Source organism: Labrus bergylta, chromosome 11 (genome assembly GCF_963930695.1).
Source record: "Labrus bergylta chromosome 11, fLabBer1.1, whole genome shotgun sequence".
Classification (NCBI taxonomy): domain Eukaryota; kingdom Metazoa; phylum Chordata; class Actinopteri; order Labriformes; family Labridae; genus Labrus; species Labrus bergylta.
Genome location: NC_089205.1, coordinates 9,141,986 through 9,158,667, shown reverse-complemented (window position 1 = coordinate 9,158,667; position 16,682 = coordinate 9,141,986). Strand labels below are relative to the sequence as shown.

Sequence of the window (16,682 nt, the reverse complement as noted above, 5' to 3'; positions counted from 1 at the left end):
CACTTTGGTTTGCCTTTAGGTATTTATATATTTTAATCCATTCCATCCATTATCTATAACGCTTTTCCCATTCAGGGTCGCTGAAGCCGATCCCAGCTGAACTTTATTTCTAAAGCACCCTTAAAAATACAGGTTTACAAAGCGCTTTGACATTCATGTAAAAGCAAAAAAACAACAAAATACCCAACCGACACAACTATGATGCGGTCCATTTGATCTCGGAAGGCTGAAATTGAGAGTTGCCAGTTGGATATGTCATCAGGAACGCCACCCTGAAGTCCAACTCGAAAGACTCAGAGGAACCTCAGTAGCCCGAGCTAAATATCCAACACGGCTGCTACGTGCACGATTGTTTGAGATGTCCATTAAAGTGTTTATTAGCAACCTAGTCCACACAAAGTTCAAGGGCCAACGTTTCCGATTTGGGAAGTCGTTCTTCCGACTTCAGTGTGTTCACATGATTTCAGTTCGGAAAGTCGGAATGTTGTAACAACAGCAAAAAACAAGCGTTGATGCTACGAAGAAGATCAGTGAAATGTAACTCTTAAAAGTGATATTTGAGCAAAAAGTTCATGTGCAATACGTGAATTAATAAAAAGTATGTTAAAATTAATAAAACAAATTTTGCCCCCCATGTGATGATGATTCTGACGTCAAGTTGGTAAGTCGGGCACCTAATTCTTTTCCGAGTTGTTTTTCTGACTTGTGCAGGTGTTCATGTGTATTTTAAAGGATTGTCTCAAAGGGAGAATAAATCCCCCCCCCCAGCCACCCCAGTCAGAAAGTCTGAATCCGCCCCTGGACAAAGAAATACAACGACTTAAAGGCGACATCTCTTGATTAATAATCCTCAGACTAAAAGAATGTAAGGCACGAGGCCTCCACCCTGAGTCAGGTTTCTGTACAGCCACATCGGGAAGTAGAGTACTGATTAACAAAATAAAAGCAGGATCTTCGCCAGTTTGAGGGAAATATATATCTCAGCAGGAATAAACATGAGGAAAAAAAACCTTTATGATGCTGCTGATTATTACGTAAGGCAACGTCATGCCTGCATATGGGATAAAAAAAAACCCCACTCAGCATGACGGCAACGTTTGCGCAAAACAGTATCTTCATGGACGTCGTGATCGGAAACCGTGTTCTTAGAGTGTGTAACTTGATACTGGTCACCTTTTCTTGATCCCGAGCCATCAGCCAATCAGCGGCAGTCAGGGACACATGAACGGTGAGAAGATCTCCACGGAACGAGCTGCAGGCAGGAGGAACAAAGAAAGCCGCCCGTCGCGTGCAAACCATTTCACCTCGCGCAACACGGACACAATGTCGACTTCGTAGAGGCTGTTTCTTTTTTTTGCCTTTCTTTTAACACTTTCCTATAATTATTTAATGTCACTAATTGTCTCGAGCTGTTCGGGTTGTTTTCACCGAGGAAAGAGAGAAGTTGGCGTCGTGTTGGAGAGACTGTTTGCCTTGGAGAGGACGCACGGTAAGTTTATTTCTTTCCCTTCTTACCTATCGCTTTAAAAAAAAATGGTGCCGAAAACATCTGTACAGGCACTGAGACTGTGTTACAGTGTCGCTTGGCTTTGCGGGAATCCAAAAAAACTCGGGTCTCAAACTTTCCTCTTGTGTTTTCTGAGGTCGCCGAACAACAGCACCGATCATTTCCCTCCGCGCACTGCGAGGACTGCAGACTGCGTTCGTCAAAGTCTGCTCACTGTGTTCATTTGTTGTTCCTTGACAACAAACACAAGCACGGAGGAGTTAAAGAAGGCTCATACGGGGTTTCTTCTGACATGTTTTTCACGAATTAATAACTTGAAAAAGTCGCTTATTTGACTTATTGAACCATTCTCACGCATTTAAGTGTTTCGTGACGCACTAAACAGCCCCTAAGAAAGTCCTAGAATCTATTTATGAAGGCATTTCATGGAGTGAACGCATGTCATGATACAGGCTGGGCTACCAGGATTTGCTTTCTTCTCTTGTAAGAGGGAGTTCTGCTCACGCCTGCTGCTGCAAACCAGTTAGCCTCCTTAAAGGAACAACTCTATTAATGACTCACTCAGGCACACATTAAATGACAGTTTCAATTTACCCTCGATGGGAGTGGAAAGATTAATCTCATGATGTTGCCTTGGCAGCATTTTACGGGATTCTTCCAACTGCTTTCCCCTCCACACTCTGTGCTTTGAAAAACCTGAAGCCGACCTGAACTCAGGTGAGCAAACAAGCCACCGTGATGACTTAAAAGCAACAGTAGAAAGTGGACTGTTTGACTTCACTCAGTGCCCATTTGATTAGCAGTGTGCCTGCTATTCAAAGGCTAAATGTTTTGCCTGTAACCACACCATCTGCTTTGCCCTCCTGGGTATTGGCAGGCTACCGTCCAGATCAAGTGTTATGAGAGATCTGTGTGGGAGGACCACAGCAGATGGCGAGATAGAGAACATGGAGGGCTGATGTGGTCGCTTGGCTCACTGTTGTGTTTTTTTTGGTTGGTTGTATTCGGTGCAACAAACAACAACTGTCAGCAGTTTTTCTTTTGTTTTGCTCCTCGTATTTGGTTTGACTAATGGTTTGAATCTTAATTGGCTTCCCTGCACGGTTGAAAGCCAGGTCATAGAGGAGCTGTTGACCCCTGCACTCTATTTTCCACCACCCGAGATTTGACCCTGTGACCACCGTGACCTCCCTGTTACAGCACCGGTGGGTGGCATAAACAGGACCAGATCCTCAGTGTTTCAGGACGCACTCACACTAGGCAATCCAGACTGTGCCATAGCATGTTTGACCCCTAAAGTCGACATCGTTTGCTCAAGCAGGGAACACTTCATGCTCAGGTCCTGTTTGTTCCTGGAGCAGCGTGAGTGCAGGACAGCAGGGGGCTATCATATGTGTGTTTAAAGTTCTCGTATAGTTGCAGCTGCACAATAAGGTTGAATTTCAATGAGTGATGAAATCATTTCAGTGTCTCTGCATCGCTGAAGGCATGCACAACTTTTAGTCAAGGTAGAAAACATTCAACATCTCCAACTAAAAGTTAGCGGCAGCAGCCTGACTGGGGGAACCGTGTACTGTGGGTGGAAACTAATAGCTCACATCATTGTCAGGATATTTGGGAAATGTATGTTGACACGAGGTGTGAAATGACTGCTGTGCTGCTCCGCGGTCCCTCCAGTGTCAAGTAGCAAATTCGCCCTAATGACAGCTGAGGGTGACACCCCAGGTAATAACAGCTTTTTGTCCCCAATGCTCCCCTGCTGCCAACATAACGACGCCTTGACATTGATCATGAAAATCAGCATTCAGAGCACTCTCCTTTCTTGGCGTTATATAGGCAGGAGTTTCATTATTCACAACACTTTCACACCTGCAGAAAACTTCTGAAAAACTCCTGATATTTCCAGGAGGAGCTGTATTTGTGAACACCGTCACTCAGACTTCACCTGGAGTTTCTCCAGCAAGCCCGTCTGCAGCAAGGTATCTAGATAGTTTCAGGAGGAATGCTCCAGATATTCTCCTGACTTGGTTGTTCACACATGCACCTCATGGCTGGAGACTGTCGCTGTCAGACCGGAGGGGGGCAGTGGAATGATGCAGAAGTAGGGGACGAAGCAGCAGAATCCTCTATACGGCGCTATAATGTGAATATTTGTCCTTATATCAATGCTACAGAATCACAATCTGAAGTAAAGAGTGGAGAAGAACATACTGGAGAACAGGAAACATAATGCAGCAGGTTCATTAGAGCACAGAGATCGTAGCGGTCTCATTCATATACTCTATACCCCCCCCCCCCCCCCCCACTTGCTCAAGGTAAATTCTCCTGATTATATCCTGCTTTCTTGCTGTGGAAAAATATGAGGGGGCTGGCAGGAGAAACTCCGGATAAAGTCTGAGAGAAACATTTGGCTGTTTGCGTTCACACTTACAGCTCCTCCTGGAAATATCAAGAGTGTTTCAGGACTTTACTCGAGGTGTGAAAGCCGTCTGACCCTCTGCTGTTCATGTGTATTACAACAGGAGCTGCCTTGCTCATGGATTTCAGCTGCCTCCTCCTAGGATCTGTTTTTCCTACATTTTGTGGTTGTGTTTAAAGAGGATGTACTTTCAGTAGTGTGTTCTTCGAGGGATTCTACTAAAGTCCAAGCATGTAGGATAACTGTCCAACCCTATTCCCCACACTCGCTCTCGTCCTCCTACACACACACACGCACACACACAGCAGAGTATAGTCAGGCCGTTTCAGCAGAGTGCCACTGTAGCCAGCATGTCTGATGCTGACTCAGTAGAATGGTAATGTTGTGAAATCCCATTAAGAGCAATCGGGTGCTGAGCGGGGCCACGCCTGGGCTTTACGGGACAGCAGGTCCTCTTTAAAAGGCCAGCGGTGCCCTCGTGTTTGCACGGTGTAATAGAATGTAATCACTCGAGTGGCTGCCACTGAATTAAATAGCTCTGTGTAATCGCTGCCACTCATGTTCAGTTGCTCTTGACGGCTCTTTAAATGATTCTGAGTGACTCTTGGGAGTAATTGGAGTTTGAGAGCTGCAGTTCAACTAATACAGTTGATCTTTTTAAAAACTGTGAGTGGAAAGAAAGCAACAAATGTTACCATCAGTCCGCCCGTATGAGGTTAACTGAACAACTGCGTGAAAGAGTAGTAAAAAGTAGCAACATTTCACTAAGCTATTTGTTTGTTTGTTCTGGAAGGAGTCTGAAGCTGTAACTGCACATCCTGTCACCAGTTTGTCTCTGTACGACATTACCACCATCTTCAGACCGTCAGTATTGATTAGATGGAACAAAGGACCCATTTCCAAACAGGATAGAAGAGTTTTAATATCGTATAACTTCTATTGATAGCCCAGGCTTTTATTCACTTCTGTCTATGAAATGATCCTGTCTTTGTTTGGGACAGGCGTAAAGACGAGACAGGCTTTTAATTATATTCCAACAAAAAAATGGAAAATACTATGAAATTGTAGATTTACACCAAAAATAAATCATTGAACTGTTTACCAAATTAGGATAGCAATAAAGAAATAAATCATTTATTGGATCTTGCTTAAAACAGCATGCAAACCTGCGTCAAGTCCTGCACACAAACAAGCATTATTCTGTCTTTCTTGGACAGATGTTGAAGTTCATCTTTATGTTTTTTGTGTCTTGCTGCTTTTTCTCCTTGTGTTTGAGCCATTCACTATTTCATCACTGAAAGCATCGGAGCCTCTAATTGAGAGCTGTCTTATTTGTCACAATGTGCAGCAGCACCAGGCGAGTTAAAGGGAGTGGGCCTTAAATTGGGATGAGCTTTTAATTGAAGTTTTCAGTAATATGCTATGCTTCCTTGCAAATCACACTCCGAGTTTTCCTTCTGCAGAAATGATTTGCATGTTAACAAAATAGGTTTCTGCTCATTTGCTGGTGTCGTCTGTGCTGGAGACAGACTGTGCCGTTATTTTCATGCATCTCTACGAGCTGATGAAAAATGTCCTAAACTTGGGAGAGGCAGTGAGACGGACGGAGCGAGGTGGAGGGAAGGAGGGATGTTTCCACAAGAGCTAGCAGCAGTGCTGTTTATCTTTCCAATCAGAGACGGATGTGGTGTAACGCTCTCCTCCTGGAAGAAGCTTCCACCCACATGTTTCTATACTGGTGCATCCACAGCTCTGCATTGTGTGCCACAATCAGCTACTTGGTCCTGTGAATGGAAACTATGATCCCCATGTAGTCACTAATCTGCTCAGTATAACATGAGATGACACCGCGGTGGGTGACCTCAGTATCTTTGTGTCGAAGTAGGAAGGGAAAACAACCTGATGGATGCCCTCCAGAAGAAACTTGAGTCTAATGGTTGTAAAGAGACAACGAGCTAAACAGTGGAGTGAAGAATAGCTGTAGCTGGGGGAGGATTTCCAGTGTCGAAGAACTCTGCAAGGCTGTTGTGATCATCTTTTAATAGCGAGTCAATACAAAGAAGTAACAGCATGGCTGCTGGTGCCGTAAACGTTAGAGTCTCAACATGACTACCTAGCCTGATCGAGCTGCTTCACCTTTGACCTTCATTGAAACAAAGCATCTGTTTTGACATGAGCATTGCACCTCAATCAGCTCATCAACAAAAGGCACTTAACAGCAAATCCTTGCCCCAAACTGTGCTGTGGGCATGGATTTGCATCGGGAGTCTGGGCTCACAGTTTACTGGTACGTGCACTAAAGTGAGGACCGGACGTTGTTAATTTACGTCCACCGTCTTCTCTTTCTCAGTTTCTCTTACGTGCTTGTGGCAATTTTCTGTGACTAAATAAAATCAGGTCGGATACTTAGGCGGACATAAGTATATCTGGGTGGCGCGTCCAGGTATTGTCTTGTGGTGTGTGAAACACTGAGCAATATGTCTCAACAATCAGCTCAGTCATTTGTATTAAGGAGTGACTCTAACTGAGACAGTTTTTCTCACCATATGTCCATGCAGCTTTGCAGGGGCTGGCTTTTTATAAACTCATGAATTGTTCAGTTTATTCTGCATACACACACACACACACTGCTGCACTGTCCAGCAGAGAGACCTCCTCGTCCTCCTCTTTTTCTTTTTTAGCTCTCATTTACAATCCACAGAGAACCTGAGGGTCTTTACATAGATTAACATAAGCTTTAGACTTCTCTTATACAAAGATGAGCTCCCCACTCTCAACTGGACAAAGTTAGTTTTCCTCTTCAATGTTTCAAAGCAGACATCCTTCCACTAACACCCCAAACTCTGCCTCATGCTACCAGCTGTCTACCCCCCCCCCCCCCTCCTCCCCCCCGCTTCTTTTCCCTTCATCTCCATCTTAGTTCCTGCCATGCCAATCTGCCATGCAAAACAGTGTGCCCAAAGCTCAGGGTCAACATGAGGGCACACTCTGCAGAAACCCATCCCATGTGAATCATCTCACCTCAGGTCACTTCCTGTTGTGTGGTGTTTGTGTGTTGATGCAGTCCTACGTCGCATACGTGACTGAAAACTTAAATGACTATTTGAAGTTTGCTAATTTCTGCATCTCTCTGAATATTCAGACAAATCTGTATCTGTATTTGTATAAGTGCACTCTCGCTCCAACTGAACCTGTGATCCTTAGTGTTGACCTCCTCAATGCGTCTTTGCCTTCTCTGCATCATTAGCTGCTGACGCCTGATAAACTAAACCCTGTTTAACTTCATTTTCATTCATCATTCACTGTATCAGTCCCTCTTTTCATTTCTCTCATCAGCAAAATAACAATTAAGCCCTATTTACACCCCAACTTCCAGACAAACAGACAAAACTTTCAGCCCAACTTCATCTGGCTTTTTCCTGCCAGCCTCCTGGTGGAATATCCGCAACGAGTCAGGATGATCCGATGTGCGACTGCAGCACTGAGTGGGAAGGGGTGATGATGATTATATCCTGGGACCAGGAGACCTGGACCAAGCGGCCTCGTTAAGTTTTCTTCTCCGCTCCTACGTTGATTAAAAAACTGTTGATAAAGCGTTGTCTTACGAGGAAACTTCATGCTGCTCAGCTTAGCAACTCAGGAAGGGCCATGTCTGATGCATATTTCAGGGGAGGGAACTTTGCACACTCAGCTACTGTGACATCTTGTGAAGGATTGTCTAAAGCCAGCAACCCAACAAGATCCTGTATGTGAGACGGTAATAGTTCTACCAGATTAAAATAAGACAAGTGAAAAAACAGGTCATGGATGTATAAAACCTTCACTGAAAGGGAGTTCAGTGTTTCCCTCAGAATGACGCTGTACCTGGGCGGTGGAGTTGGCGCCAGCGAGGGACGGGGTGTAGAAATGGATGATGCAAGTATCACAGCAAACATGCTAAACTAAGACTGCAGGGCAGCATCTGCAGCAAGCAGCTGCAGAAACATATTGAAACGGAGGTATGAGAAGCGTCAGTTTTGACAAGAGCATTGGATCTTAATCGGTGCCTTTACAGAAGGAACATGCAAACAGTGGACCCAGTATTTCTCTTGCTCTCCCGCTGTCTCTTTCTCGCTCTCTCTCTCTCTTTGCACATGGCAGTTTATGCCCGGGTATCGTCTATGTGTGGGAAACACTGGAGTTACTGAACTCCACAGGAGGACAGTGGTTTACAGTGAAGTCCAACACAATAACAGAATGCCTCTTGATTTTTAATTTTCTGTCATTTACCCCAACTAAAACATGTTGATGCACATATCTAAACGTCAAGTTTCAGCCACCACAAGAAGGCAGCCACTGTTCAGCAGCACTACACTGTCATGAATAATTGAGTTCTTCTATCTGCTCTACTGGGATCCTATTGCTTCACTACCGATCAGCAGCTTTGTTGCCGGCTGGGTCGCCCTGCAAAGATGTCGGCTTCTTCAGTCACAGCAGTCGGTTCCATCTAAGAACTACTGTAATCCTCCCCGTGTCTCCTTTTTTTTTTTTTTATTGCATGAGTCGTTTAAGGTTATGTATTCAGTTTGAGATGTGCAAAGAGAGTCAAAGAGAACAAAAGCAGCAAATGGATTCACTTAGTCAAAAGTTTGCCTTGCACTCTTAATACATCATCATTCGTAAAATAGTTCATTTAAGCTGCAGCGTCGAGGGGAACTGAAGTGAGTTCTCCTGAGGTTAGAGAGAAATGAACACTTCTTTGAGGCTGAATATTTTTGGGGCGCAGAGAAAGGAAGAGGTTAGATCAAAGCAACACAAACATTAAACAGACTGTTTCACGCCCCGGTCTTATCACCCCCCCTCTATTTTTTTTCTACATGTTGTTTGCATTTTTAATTACAGCTCAATCAAGTGTTTGAGCACAGCAGCCAATTAATTATCCAAATTCAATTCAAAGCATGTTTGAATGTAGTTAATGATTTATTTTCTCGGGGAAGATAAGACCACAAGCTCCACACTCGCACACCGAGCTGATTCAGCTGCTAAAGTAACATGTTACTTTGATCTGCTAACATGCGTCCGAGTTAAGCTCTATGCCATCAGAGCCGTTCCATGGCGCTCATGCAGAGCCAGTCAAAGTCATCGTGGAGCTCAGCCAGATACACTTGTCTTGAAATGTGCTGCGAGTTGGTGATTTGAGTGGAGAGAACAGGAGTGAGTAAGAGTCTGTCATGCTTCCTCTGCAGAGATTGGCCAATCAGAGACTGGAGATTTGTTTACATTAAAACTACTCAGCACAGTCCATTTAAACTTCTGTGACGATCTGTGTGTTTGGTAACCTCTGCATCGTTGAATGATCTCGGCCGTGTCTTTCAAATAAGAGCCAACCAGAATGCAAAGGCTGTCCTGAAGGATCTTCAGCACCCCCTGCATACAGAGTTTAGACTTCTGACGACAGGGAGGAGGTTCACTTCTGTTAGGAGGGCCAAACCAAACCTTCGTTGCAAACCAAATAGCCCCTCGGGGACAATAATTTTCCAATCCAATCAAGTTGCATATAAAGGACACCAGACTTTGACCATACCAACAATTGTTTTCCAATCTTTGGAGACACATGCCAAAACATTTAATTTAAGTATATCAGTATTAAGACTTAGTTTCTGTCATTGATGATGGAGTAACTTTGATGGGAAGATAATTTCTGTGTGTTGATGGGAAATTGAAGAACCAGTATGAGGCTCTCATTTCAAAGGGGCTCTTGTGTGTTGCCATGTCGTCTTGTCATTTCTATTTGACTTTCCCCCAAAAATCGAGTTGTGAAATCTAAATGAGGAAGCCGTTAGAGTGTTATTTGATTAATTGAAAAGCATTTCATCTAATTAGCCTTGCAAGAACTTGGGACACTCCTAAGTACCCTGCAGATTCAGACAAACATTACACCTGCACAGGATCCTCAATGCAAAATATTGAGATATCCTAAATGACAAATGAACAGAATTGCATCTTAATTTGCACTCCTTCTGTAACTTCAAACTCTAAAGTAAATAAAGGGCTTTAGCTTTCTGCTGGCATTTTTATAGTTCCGTTCAATAGTCTCTGATAACTGCAGTGTCAGTGTAGACCCAAGACGACCGTAATGATTGGCCACTTGAGGAAGTCTTTTAACTGAAACAAATGTGATTGGCAGAATAGAAAGTAGATGAGGCAGAAACGGCTCAGGGCTGCAGTCTCCCATGGGCCTCCTACTGATAAATGGTTTGCCATTCTTCCCTCTAACCATCATTAAAAATGTCCAATCATTAAAAGCTGCAGTTCTGTGTAACCCGGGTCCTGCTGCCTCCCAACACTGATGGGAGAGATCCCCTCCAGCTCAGCCAGCCTCCTCTCTCCTCTTGTGGGAAACATTAAACTGCACTCCAGAGTGTGTGTGAACTAAAGCAGAGTTACACCTTGTTTACTGTGCACTGATTATCAGGTTTATATGAACAGGAGGTCAGATGCTAACAAATACTGTTGCTCAAATTTGGAGAAAACAGGAACAATTTTAAGCACATCTTAAACATGCACTGCACTCCTGAAAATGTCCCCATGATGCCCAGGGGTGACGAGTGTGTGTGCACACGAACGGCTTAATGTGTTCACCTAGACTTTCTGCAGACTTCTCCCGCCAGAGAAATTATCTATCTGGCATCCGTACCCTGCTTAAGCACGATTGCCCCCCCTTCCCCATTCCCCCAATGGCCGGCACGACCTGCGCTCACACTGCTCCAGGACAAACCAGGCCTAAGCACGGTAACCTCTTGTAGGCTACATAACGTCGTAATACAGCACATGCATGGCTTTATGTTATTATGAAGTGTTCTCCGTTTACAAACAGGCGGACTCGAGAAAAAAAGGGAGGGGTTTAAAGAACCTTCTTTCTCTCTTTGACTTGTTTGATGCAAAAGAAGCTTCACGACTATAGGGAGGAGCATCCTCAGAGGTTATCTGTTACGAATGTTTCTACGTCGTTCCGCTCCCCTTGACTCCTGTTTCCACATAGACTCCCTACAAGAGCTCACTGGTTGTTACTGGAGCTGTATTTGGGCAGAGTGGGATGAAACAGGTGGTGACGAGTGAGGGGCATTGGAGAGAAGGCTACTGCATAAGCCATGTAAGCCCCCCTGCTGTCTCTTCAGACCACATACCATCTCAGCATGGATCACTTAGTTGTGTGTGTGTGTGTGCTTCCATGTGCTTACTTGTTTTTCTCTTGGGTTTATAATTTGGCAGAGAAGCCCCCCTGCTGCTATCTTACTAACTGCAATGTTGCTTAAAGAGACGATGTTGGAGCGGTAGTTTGTTGCAGTGTACTCATACCCGTCCCTGTTCATTCCGTTGTGCACTCGTGAAAGCTCACTGAGTAAAAAGGAATATGATTTGGATTCTTTAAAAGGACCCTGATGATTTTAGAGGAGGGGTGGGGGGGAGCTGGGCCTTTGTGTTGTGTGATTCATTTAATCGGTGTGAAAATCCTCAAGGCCTCATTGATAACAAATTAATTTCACAACTTTGGTGCTATCCAAACCTGTCCTCCACCAGTCCAGCGCTCCCCTCGCTGCCAAACATGCCCTCTGCTGCTCGTTTGAATGCATAATTAACAAGATAACACCCTTTGCTGAATTGTGTGATGATTGTGTTTTTAAAGGAGTGAAGGGTGGGTTGATGATGTCATCTCCCATATCACATTTACATGAACATTGGAAACCAGGTCACTGGGAGAAAGCGATCTATCTAAAATATTTTTTTATGGAAAGAAACATTTATTCTCATTACCATGCCATGGAGTTGGGTTACTATCAAACGCTAAGAATAATTGCATGTGACATATAAATGCACTGATTTATACTTGTATACTCAAGTGGTATACGCTTCTCCAAACAGCACTTAAAGACAAAAGCCTGGTTTATACTACTGGCCTACGCCGTTGTGAGCACTAGTACATTGTTCGTGTACAGATAACCATGGCGACTGAATCTGAGCCTGTTATGTTGAAGCTAATAAAGGGCGTTCTGACCTTCTGCAGAAAAGTTGTAAATGCAGGAATTGCGACTCTACCCAACAGACCAATCACAGGGCTTGCAGTTACAGCAAATCAATGCATAGTGACAGTTTTGAGGTGGCGACCATCAGGCTTTGAGTTAGACATGTCTGACCACGGGGAGAAAATTTGGCACCGCCTCCTGTCTGTCACACGCCTCTCTGTCACACGCCTCTCTGAGCTGCTTTGATTATCATTTTTAGTCATAGTTCTAGAAAATGATAACATATTTTTTTTAATGATTTATGATGTTTTGTTTTAAAATGTCTGGCCTAGCGTTCTCTTTTCCATTTTCAGTGTTTGTATTTTAGTACAGAGGATGGTCAGTGTGGATCTATAACATAACGAGGGAGAGATTTGTCCCCTTGTTTATAGTTTCTCATAACCCCCCCTTCTCTCTCTTTAACGATAGAAGAGTTGTGATTGTGAAATTAAACAGTTTACTGCTGCATGAATATTAAAATGAGCTGTTGCTTTTATGTAGAGTGGAGAGTAAAGTTTGCTCAGGGGAGCGACCGACCAAAGGCACTTATTCTGTAGGCAAACACTGCCTCTGATTGGGCCGTTTACTGGACAATCAATCTTTATTTGCATAGTGCCAATTCATAACGCGTGTTATCTTTAGACACTTTACAAAAGAGCAGGTTAAAGACCGAACTCATTGTTAAGAAAAATGGGATAGAAGGAGATGGGGTAAGATGCAAGAAGGATTTCTCCTTTGCATTCCCCACATTCCTGTTGTTCACACTTCCTTGCTGCTGAGGTGGAGGTCGGAGCAGGCCGTGTGTGAGAGAGGACAGCGGTGGTTGTGGTGACGATACAGTCTGATGGTGGTGGATGGGTGTCAGTGACGTCGAGTGGTAGTAGTGCCTGATCACCTTGCTGAAGGTTGGGGGTTGGGGGACGTCTGTGTCGTCAGGGTTTAAGATTAGGGTTTAAGATTGCACTGCTAGCTTTTTATTTTATTTTTTAGAACAAACTCTTTCATTACAGCATCTTTTGGATTGTAATGAAACCTCCTACCAATTAGCAAACACCTTCTAAGTTTCCCCCTAATCACACCTTTGCATCTTTTCCTCAACAGGAAGTATTGTGGGACCTTTGCCCTGTTGACCGTGTGGAGATACACTTTTCTCCAGACCCCTGCACTCAGATGGATTAAAAGGTGAGCTTGTCTACTTTCATTACAAATTGCATTCGTTATGCTCTTTGCTTATCTGTCTGTATGTAAAGCCTGGTGCTGGTCAGAGCATTGTGTTGTGGTGGTGGTGGTGGAAGAATTACTTTTTTGCTTATTCAGCAAATACTGAGTACAACTAGTACTCAGAGCCTTTTGGACAATGTCCCACTCGTGATGAGAGGTGTCTGATCGTTATTGATGATATGATGATCGACCTCATATTCTACAAGCCAGCTGTGGACACCTGAGCCGACTCGTTTAGGTTTACCTGTAGGCACAGGGAAATGGATCTACCGCGGCTGCTTAATATTTCAACATGTCCCATCCCAAACGGATGGTATGTAGCACAGCTTTAGGGATTCTATTCAGGTTTTGTCTTGCGTATTGGACTATGTCACTAACTTGTTTGCTACATTTAACTCCTTTTATACATGACAATACCAACCACGTGCAGATGACGCATATATTTGTGTATGTTTGAGAATACAACAGAATCGGGACCTCATAACTACCGTATTGGTCCGAATATAAGACGGCCTTTTTCCCCATCGAAATAGGTCCGGAAAAGTCGGGTCGTCTTATATTCGGGGTCTAGTATTCAGAGCGCAGCTCTAATTGTTCGCCTGTCCCTTTAAATGTCAATACACATGACGTGCTCTGGAAGGAGCAGGGGAGTGATGACAGTGAGAGAGAACACAGCGGGGCGGAGGACGTGTGTGAGGAATAGGAGACATCGGAGGAGAAGTTTGGCGAGCTTTAGTTTAGTTTAAGATGTGGCCTGTATTTCCTCTGTTATTCCTCTGTTAATGTTGAATCATACTGTACATAGTTCGCCCTTGTGAAACACTTTGTTTTGAAAAGTGCCGTAGGCCTATACCGATAAATACGGTATGTTAATTATTATTATAATTATTAATACAACAGGTGTTTAATTCAATGTGTTTTAAATATTGTTATTTTCAAATAAAATGAAGTTCTTTAAAAAAAGTTCTTTATAAAAACAAGATCTGGTCTGCAAATCTTTTTTTTTCTAAATATGAGTGTTGAAAAACGGGGGTCGTCTTATATTCGGACCAATACGGTAATTTCTTCAGACTGTGGGATAGAAATAGTTTCTTTAGCCCTTTTCACACAGCTTTTCCAGCTGTCATCACGTCTTTGTACATTCATATTGATTCCATTATGGTTAATGTAGGTGTCCCAGTCTGTAAATTCACATTGTGTATCAGCGTTGTTGAAACACGGCACGGCAGGAGCTCCACATACACACACAGTCAGACATGCACACACACAGGGCTGCGCTCCCCTGCTGGCTCCGCTGTTCCCGTCTCTCCTCTATATCGCCTCTGTTACTACCTGTTATGAGGATTCACTTCAGGGTCTTTAGCAGTAGGCGTGGTTAGTAGGAGGAGAAGCAGGGTCAGTACTGATGACACACCTGAGGGGGGGTGTGGTGGCTCTGTCTCTGTCTCTGTAATCTTCATTAGCAGCACCTGCGGAGGAGCCGGGGGGAGTTGGTTTCGAGTCGAAGAGACGCCACAAGGACGCAGGCACCTGAGAGACTGGGTCTGAAGTGACGTTTGTTTTTGTTTTGGCACTCCACGGGTGCTTTTTGCACATGAACTGGACTGATGTGGGGGAGAGGGCTGGCGGGGGAGATCGTACCCCAGGTGGCTTCGTGGATCGGGCTTTTCTAGTGAGCTGGTCGCGGCACGTGCCAGGATCTTTGGGAGTGGGTCGCCTACACGTGCCCCTCAAGCGGACAGGACAGTTGCACACACATTCAGGTGGGGCAGGATGCACATTCACGTTTGTGCAGCACGTAAGGAGAGGCATTTGGGTTACGGCAGGGGTGCCCAACCTTTTTTGAACCAAGATCTACTTTTAAAGTTGCCAGTCTGCCGAGATCTACCAGTCCACATAGTGAGCCATAGCCTTTACCGACAGCCTACAATTGCATTTAATACTCAAACAACAAACAGAAAATAATATCAGATATAATAAATGAGAGTTCTGTAAAAAATAATGCAATATCGACATACTTTTTTTAAAACTCTTATTTTAGGGTAGGCTACATTTTAATATTACGTTTGTATTTATATCACATATGTTTTTCCCTTAATTTAGTTTACAACAAACAACTTTAATCTGTGTGGAGATGTTCACAGACTACAGCAGGCTGTTGTGAGATGATGTTGCTTTTGTTAAATTAGCTGCAGACACGGTGAGAGTGAACGGAGTAAAGTCCAACCGACCGTTTGACCGGGTCACGTGTGTTCCCGCCTCGGTCCGTACGGATCACGGATCAACTGTATGCTGTAGCACTAAAAGTAAAAAGTAAAAAGGTTCGCGTGGTGGCTGGCGCTCCAGTGCAAGTGTGTGTGTATGCGTTTGTGCTGTATGTTGGTGTGCCCCGCGATGCTCACAGTCATGACAGCAGAGAGGAGCAGAGAAAAGTAGCTGCAGCTACATCAAATGCGCTTAATACTTGTAGCATAGTTTCTATATATGACTTTTTTGTAAAACATTTACCCCCCCGGTTTTACCTGCACGTCCTTGCGCATGCCTGCACTCTCTCTCTTGCGCGCGCTCGCTCTCTCGCTCGCTCTCTCATGCACGCAGCAATTTCATGAATAAATGAAAAATTAAATACAAACAGGTCGGAAGTATACTTGGGCTCCCAACACAGGTATCGTGTGTGGGAAACAGTGCAATGAGATGAAATTGAAATCACTTTTCTATTTTACAATTGTATTTTATATTGACTAAACATCTCGCGATCGACTGAGAATCAGTCAGCGATCTACCTGTCGATCGCGATCGACTGTTTGGGCACCCCTGGGTTACGGGCTCACTGGCCTTGGCCTGGGTGCTGGGATAGCATTTAGCTGTGGGGTTGTGTGTTAGCCCGTAACACTACCTCTGAAGAGGGTAGAGAATAGTGGTGTGCAAAACTGATCAAATTGCTAAACCTTTACACGTCGGGCCAAAAACGTTTAAATGTTAACACGCGTTTAAACAAAACAAAAAAAACGTCCCTCTCGACTACTGCAGAGAGATAAGACACAGCAAGAGTGCAAAATCACATCAGCAGAGAGATTGGGGGAGAGAGCGATAAGGTCCACTGTCTGTACATCCCTCTTGTAAATGCACCGCTGTTGCTTTGTGCATTGACATGCTCATGTTACCACGTTTAAAAAAAAAAACAAAAAAAAACAACAACACATTAACGTTTCAACGGTTGGCAATTTTAGCATTTAAATGATTAGAAGTCACTCTTACAGAGGGGGATCACTTAGTTTGTTTTATGTGCAACACTCACCAAATGACATTATGATTTATCTCCTGTGGGGAAAGTTTTAAAAAATCAGCTCAGTCAAGTCTGACGTATTTATGGATTTTGAAACCCAGACCTGAGGCACTGACTTTAAAACGGTCCAAAAACAGTGACAGACATGCCAGGATGTAACTGATGTTTGTGTCCAGATTCCCAAATATTTGATGATGTTAGCAATAC

General features: G+C 44.0%; 1 protein-coding gene across 2 annotated transcripts in view; it reads left to right on the top strand.

Moving 5' to 3' along the window:
- Nucleotides 1–1,075: 1,075 nt before the first annotated feature.
- LOC109986251 (SPRY domain-containing SOCS box protein 4) overlaps nt 1,076–16,682 on the top strand; it is a 40,180-nt gene continuing 24,573 nt past the window's right edge. The window contains exons 1-2 of one of the 2 annotated variants that reach the window (XM_020636817.3): nt 1,076–1,489; nt 13,070–13,150. The gene's annotated coding sequence lies outside the window, so the exon portion shown is untranslated. Of the gene's footprint in view, nt 1,490–13,069; nt 13,151–14,433; nt 14,953–16,682 lie in introns of those variants that run through there. The other variant, XM_029277896.2, reaches the window with a different exon arrangement.